Source organism: Haemorhous mexicanus, chromosome 4 (assembly GCF_027477595.1).
Source record: "Haemorhous mexicanus isolate bHaeMex1 chromosome 4, bHaeMex1.pri, whole genome shotgun sequence".
NCBI classification, from domain to species: Eukaryota; Metazoa; Chordata; class Aves; order Passeriformes; family Fringillidae; genus Haemorhous; species Haemorhous mexicanus.
Genome location: NC_082344.1, coordinates 54,623,316 through 54,630,549, shown reverse-complemented (window position 1 = coordinate 54,630,549; position 7,234 = coordinate 54,623,316). Strand labels below are relative to the sequence as shown.

General features: G+C 42.4%; 1 protein-coding gene across 3 annotated transcripts in view; it reads left to right on the top strand.

Moving 5' to 3' along the window:
* Positions 1-2,737: 2,737 nt before the first annotated feature.
* Positions 2,738-7,234, top strand: part of KLHL5 (kelch like family member 5) — a 50,429-nt gene continuing 45,932 nt past the window's right edge. For all 3 annotated transcript variants that reach the window (XM_059844982.1, XM_059844981.1, XM_059844983.1), the window contains exons 1-2: positions 2,738-2,893; positions 5,660-5,753. The gene's annotated coding sequence lies outside the window, so the exon portion shown is untranslated. The remainder of the gene's footprint in view (positions 2,894-5,659; positions 5,754-7,234) is intronic.

Here is a 7,234-nt window from a genome sequence, read left to right as displayed (position 1 = left end):
CAAAATAACACCTATTCATTTCCTCTTCTTATAATGACTTTCTCTTTTACTTCTCACTGCATTAACTTGCAGAAAACCACATTCTGTTCCTACATGGGCATAGATGAGGATGATTCATTCAAATATGCCTAAGATAAAATTCATGTACAACAATGACAATAAGAAAAAAAAATTATATGTTTGTGGAAGTTTTGCTTTAAGAACCCCCTTAATAACCACTTTCATATACCTGTGAAACAGTAAATCAGTTATCTTTGTGAAGGAATTTTGTTCTCATTTAGCCAAGACAATTTTTAAAAAATGAGTCAGATCCTCATTATAAAAATGATTCAGAACCACATGAGTCAGTTATGGGGATTTTATTGTTTTATTTATATACATTTGCATGTGGCTAGGTGGAAGATAATGTTATGTAATAGAGAATCTTTCAGACTTTAATAGACTATTGATTTGATCGTTACAATCTAAAGTTTTTGATCTGGCAATCAGTGATATAGTAAGAACAATGAACTGAGGAAGAGTTGTTCATATTATCATTGCTGCTGTATTCTTAAAAGATGACAGATGTGTTGCCAATCTGTCAAGTGTCTTCAGTTTGCATTTTACTATTCTTTACACCACAAGAAGACTGGATAGAGCCATTGTTATTTCTATACGTCATAGTCACAATTTTTCAGCTAAACTTTCCAGTTAAAAGTGAAGTATAAATTCTGACAACCACCATGATATTCTATAAATTTTTCTTATAGATGAGACTGCAAAGAACATTTCTGAAATGTTATGAATAAAACTACCCTGCATAATGCATATGTAAAAACAAACAATTTGACTCAAATATAGAGTAATACAATGTAAAGGATTTCCTTAATTCAGAAAGATGTCTTCTGAAGTATTTTTCCCACAAGCCATTAAATATTGAGTACTACCCAAGTGAAGTAATACTGTTGAAATTAAAATAAGAAATGCTCTACAAACTCAAAATGCTCTTTTTGTCATCTAGTTGTCTCAGAACTATGAGTATGGCCTATGAGTAAGGCAAGTGGAAGCATATGCAGTATTCATTCTATAGAAAGAGTCCTAATGAAGCTGTAGTGTATATAAATTTAATATGACATTTTAATGTAGCACTTCCATGCAATGAAAGTAATGAAATCAAAGCAAAATGAACTCTGATTTTTTGACAGAATGGTATAATAGAAGCAATAGGATACAAAAAATCATAGGTATGAGTTGAAAAGGAAAAAATTATGCCATTTATATGTCATCCATTAGGAATTTAGCTCTACTTTGTTTTTGCTAATTTGTACTGTCCCTTAAAAATCTTCCATATCAGTTACTTACATTTTCCTGTTTTCAGTGTTGTATGGTGTTCACCCATCCTATCTGCCCAGAAGAAATGGAGAAAACACTGGAAAACAGCAGGAGGACTTTTCAAGTACTATGTGTATCTGTCTCTTTCTGATACAGACTATCACCACTGATGATAGTGTCCAAGGTCAGAATAGATGTTGTGCTATAGGATTCCACCCAAGCTCAGGCTGATACAGTATTAACCTGTGGAATACGCTGAGCATCATATTCTACAGAAGGTGCCTTCCAAGAACTCTGCATTAAGCTGGTGGGGCATATCTATTTTAGGGCTATTGTGATGGCAGATTTTAGTATTGTTTTGTTTCTGATTTCAGAGTGCCCATGTATGATCTCTCTGCACATCCCTCAGGGACATCGAAAGCTTTAGACACTGCTACCTCTGGGCAGTTCTCTGTGTGTGTGTGTGTGTGTGTGTGTGTGTGTGTGTGTGTGTGTGTGTGTGAGAACTGGCTGAATCAAGTGTGTGTGTTGTGTGGCCTGGCCATACACCGACCTGAAAAACATGAGCTTTCTTTCTTGGGGACAATCTTCTCTCCACCTAGCTTGCAATTTTTACACAGCTGGAGCAACTAGCATCTTTAAAACCCCCATCCTTCTGTCAAGCGGCGTTATTAACCGGCTCAGTTATTTAATACCAGGTGGGATGAGAACTGTCGGGCGGGTGAAGCGCAGAGCCACGCAGGCCGTATTTCCTGCCGTATTTCCGTGCAGAACGAGGCCCAGCAAGCGCTGTGGATCTCATTACTGCATCCAACCTGCACCGCCATGCCTCAGCAATGGCCTCCTGCACCCTTAAATCACTTTGAGCAGTTGGAGGTGCATCTGGCTGTCACACAGTCTATTAATTTGGAAAATATTCAACCTCTGGATGGCAGCGATCACTGGTGAGGCATTGTGTGACGAGGGCAGGAAAGGCTACGTGTGCTCGCACATGAGGCGGTTGGGAGCGGCTAACACCGAGTACAGAGTCCTGAGAGGAGGCAAAAGGCTGCAGTGTGTATTACCACACGTTTATTTCTCTTAAATGGGGCAGCGGGCAGCTACGGAAATGTTTGGCTTTGTGATTTTAGAAGAAAGACAAAGACTCCCAGGCACCGCATGAGGCGGACAGCGCCTCCCCTGCCGCTTCCCCTGCCCCGCCGGCAGGGGGCGCGTGCCGCGGGCAGCTCCGCACCGTGAGGGGAGCGGCCCCGGCCCCGGCCCGCCACACGCGGCCACGCGCCGCTCCCGCCCCGGGGCAGGGGGCGGGGGCATGCAGGGACACGCCTCCTCCCGCAGGCCCCGCCCCTCCGGGCCGCCCGAGCGCGGGGAGGGGCCGGAGCGGGGCCGCGGGGACGCGACAGCGGCGGGCGGGAGCGCCCAGTGCCCGCGGCTCCCGGCGGAGCAGGAGGGCTGGCGGCCGCCGGGCGGGGCGGGAGGAGAGGGCACGGGAGGGGACGGGAGAGGGTGCGGGGGCCTTCCTTGCGATTTTTTTTCTTTCTCCGCCCCCTCCCAACCGCGCCCCCTTCCCGGACCGTGAGAGGTGAGAAGGGCGGGGGGGGGGGCTCGGCAGCGAGGGGAGGGGGCAGCGGCTGCCGGGAGGGGGAGGAGAAAGCGAGAAGGAGGAGGGCGAGGGCCGGCGCCTGCGAGGGGTGGGGGCGGGTTCGCCCTCACCGCCGCCGGGCTCCCTCCTGCCGGCCGGCTGCGGAGAGGGGCTGCGGCCGCCGCCCGGGGCGGCCGGTGCCCGGTACCGCGTGTCCGATGCCGGGCTGAGCGGGGCCCGGCGGGAGCCGCGGCGCTCGGCGGGGCAGTGCCGGCGCTCGCCTGAGGGAAGCGGGGCGGGGGCGGCGGGGCGGCGCGGGGTCCGGTCCCGCCGAGACGGGCCGCCGCCGTGGCCGGCTCGGTGCAAAGCGGTCAGAGCGGAGACCTGGTAGAAGTGCACTGACACAGCTCTCGGGGACTTAACCCCATGTGTCTTAACCTTCACCATCACAGTATGAAATAGTGGAAAACATTTTTTTTTTTTGAATTTGAGACCGGTCGAACAGAATGGAGCAGTGACTGCCACCTCACTACATGGAGAGCGGCGTTATTACACGGGGAACGGACAGAAGTATTGAACATCAAATAGCTGCTGATTATATACAGTATTGGTTTATGTTTTTCCTTAATGCGTTTTTGTGGCTTAAGGCTTTGAGTTCGGACTGCTTGAGCTTCGTGAGCAGCGGGGCCCGGGGCTCGTCGTCAGCTTTTTGGGCAGTAATGTCAGAACAGTAAAAAGGGAAGGCTTGGCTTTGTTCCTTTCTTTTACTTAAAAGTCGGTTATGAAGTTACATGAGCTAAACTCCAAATACAGTCATCTTTTGAAGAAAAAATTATTGCTCAGGTCTGCTACGAGCATAAACAGGAATAAAAACTTGAACTCATGGTGATGTTGGTGTAGCTTTTCTGTCCAGACAAACTATGTACTGGATTGGTGGATCCTTTTTAAAAGCAAATTACACGATCTATTTTCATGAGCAGTTCATCAATTTTGCCAGAAATAATCTGATCATTTATCATAAAGGTCTTTTTGCCTGGGAATTTCCAGGGGCATATGTGAATTAGTATTAAAATAAAAAAAAAAAATAAAAAAAAAACCAAAAGGCACCTTGTTTCTGGACTTCATAGGTGCATTCCTGATAGGGCAGATTGTATGCATGTTTTATGATTTTCCCTTGCTGAACAATAATAGGGAGCATCAAGCAGGATAAAACCAAAATAATAATAGTAAATAATAACCCTAATCTGAGTCAAATAGTGTTTTATTCTGCCTTGTGTCAACTTCATTGAACCATCCATCCCTCAGTCGTTTCCTCTGAATGGGCGGGTCCACTACCAAAGACAGCATGTTTATACCATGGCAGTAGACTAACACATTGTGTTTCACAGAAATGCAATAACTGCTAATTTAAAATAGAAAAGAATTTGAGTGAAGATGAAGAAAATCTTCCATTAGACCATTATGGTCAAACAGTAATTGAAGCTGTTGCTAACAATGACAATTCATACTGGTGGACTTGTTCCAGCTCTCTGGACTTTTGTATCACCCATGCTTTTAAAAAGATTATTGTTTGCTTATGTTTATGTCATGTGGTTTTGTTGATATAATTCAGTGTTTCCTGATATGGGAAAGTAGATTACCTAATCAAACATAGCATGACCCAGTAATGGAAGTTTCTACAGCTCTTAAGACATTATAATATGACTTTAAATTTCCCTTGCAAAATTCTTGCAGTTTCCTCTTTCCATAGCAATTAAATCGCTTTTCCTTACAGCAGTCTTACCTAGTAGAAAAATGCAGAAGTTACAAACCTGACTATCAGCTGCTTGCTTTTTATCACAAGAACAGAATCTTCCATTCAAAGTTCTCAGCAAGGCAGTGCCGCTCATAGACACATGTATTATTGGGCTGCATGGTCTTAGGAAAACAGTCATATGGGAGAGGTGAGGTTATTTGCTGCAGGTGCAAGAATGAGGTGTATTACCCTTCAGAGACCTGCAAGGTTCTGGAAGCCAGTAAGAAAGATCGCACCATGAGGGGTTACATATTAGGTATCACATTATGCATGCAGGTATCATGTAAGGCTACTTTCTTTCACTTCCCAGTGCATATAGTAATTTGTTTGGTACCAAGCCAAAAGGAGATGCATACTATTTCAGCAAGCTGGATTTTTTGAGCAGAGTCTAACTTTGGTAAGAAAATTTTTAGTGACCTGTAAATAGGTGAGGGTTGAGAACCACTGTGACAGTAAGTGTGAATTTTTATAGAGCTGCTCCATTTAGGGAAGCATGTTTAGTGGTGGTACTTGGCTTTATTCACCAATGCAGTCAGTGTTATTTTTTGGCACTAGTTCAGCTTAAGTGCTCTATGTGGCAGATGAGTTCTTTACTGCTTTTCCGTTCAGGGAAGGGAATCAAAGATAAGGGCGACAGTGGACTAAGGTTAATTTTTTTTTTTTTTCCCCCAAGAGGTACTGTCTTTAAAAAACAGTGTTTCTTGAGAGTTTACATATTCACATTTCATAATAATTTCGCCTCTTTTTTGTCAGTCTTTGTGTATGGGTATGTAACTTGAAGTTGTGGAAGGAACTAAGGTGACAGTTGTACAGTGACACACATTTAGCATCTTCCTATTAATAAGTGTAAGAATCATAAAAAAAAATTAAAGAAGTTCTATCTGAACAGAGTAAGGAATCTGCTTTTGAGATTATTCTTTTTTTTTCTCCCCTCTAGTGGGTGGTTCTTACTTGTATTTTTCTGTCTCTAGATTTTTTTCTGCTACCTCAATTTTTCTTGGAAAGAGGAAGGTAAATGGAACTACATGATTCTTTGAACAACTAGAGATGATTCCAGTGTTATAGGTAAGTATTGTATTTACTCAGTTCTAACAGTAATTATGCTACAATGAATGTGATTTTATCCCCCAAGGGTACACCTTCCTTACACCCAAAATTTCATCCTTTTTTTTGTCTTTTATAACACATCATGTAAGGACTTCTTTCGACAAGTGTGCATAAGCAGCGATGACTTTGCTTTTGTGGGCTTCACATGCTAGTGTTTGGACCATTTTTATATGATTTCAACACTTGTGCTCTTTATCAAAGCATGCTTTATAGAAGACTGTCAGCATTACTTTAAAGTTCAATTTTGATCTTTTAAAAGTGCATGAGAAGCCTTTGCATCTTTTAATCATTATAGGAAAAACAGGGAAATTGATACAGAATCTGTTAGAGAAAATACTGCTTTTTGTAGAAATTAATATGAATAAAGGCCCACCAAATGCACAATCAAATCTCATCACTCCAATAATACTGAGTGGATTTCACTTTATTTCATTTTTTTAGCAACAAAGTAGTAAGACTGTTCCAAGTGTCAAAGGGAGTAGCTTTGACATTTGCACAAAGGAAAAGGATAAAAGAATGTTGAAAGCATGAATACGTGCAAGAATCTAGCTTTATCTGAACTCTCTATAAAGTAAAATACTGCTGAAAAATAAGTGCTAAGGGTGAAAAAAGCAATCCAATTAATTTAGAAATACTAGGCTTTACTAAAGTGAAAAAAATCTGCTTTCTTGACTGTGAGGTGTCTCTACTTTGGGAATGTTGATAAATTCCTTTAGAATTTACTCATGTGATACAATTACAGAAGAGAGATAATCTTTCTCCCTGTTCGCATCATGATCAGTCGCATTGTTTCCCTCAGTCAATCCATATCCTTGTCGGTAGCTTCCACCACACATGATATCAACACTTTCTCGAGCTTTAAAAATTATAAGAACTGCTAAGGTTCCTCAGAATTTACTTTGTGAACAGGCTGTGTGTTTTCACTGCTTTTTTGTAGTAGTTCAAGATGTGGTAGTTCCACCTACCAAAATAGCCAACTTCCTCCAGGCTGTCAGTATTTGTGCAGACTTGACCTGTGCCCTTTCTGCAGTGGTCATGAAATTTTAAAGGGATTTGAAACAAATGCCAAAATGTACTACAAAGAGAAGGAACTGAAAAGGTTGATCACTATGGGATATGTCTTTATTCCCATCTTACTGCAAGGTAGAATGACTAATTATTGAGCAGGGCTGCTGATTTTTAATTATGTCTTACGGACCTTACGGACTTTGCTGGCATTTCTCCAGAGGACAAATTTCTGTAAAGTTGACTATTGATTTCAGTCTTTTCAGAGGAATACTTTGCCAATTAATTACCTCTTCTGGCAGTTCTAAGTGCAACTGATGTTAAAAATCCTGATGTCTTCCATAACAACTGGATATACTTAAAAAAGATCTTGAATGGTAACTTGGATTCTTCCGAGAGCGTCCATCAGATTTTCAGAGTAAATGGAAGACTGT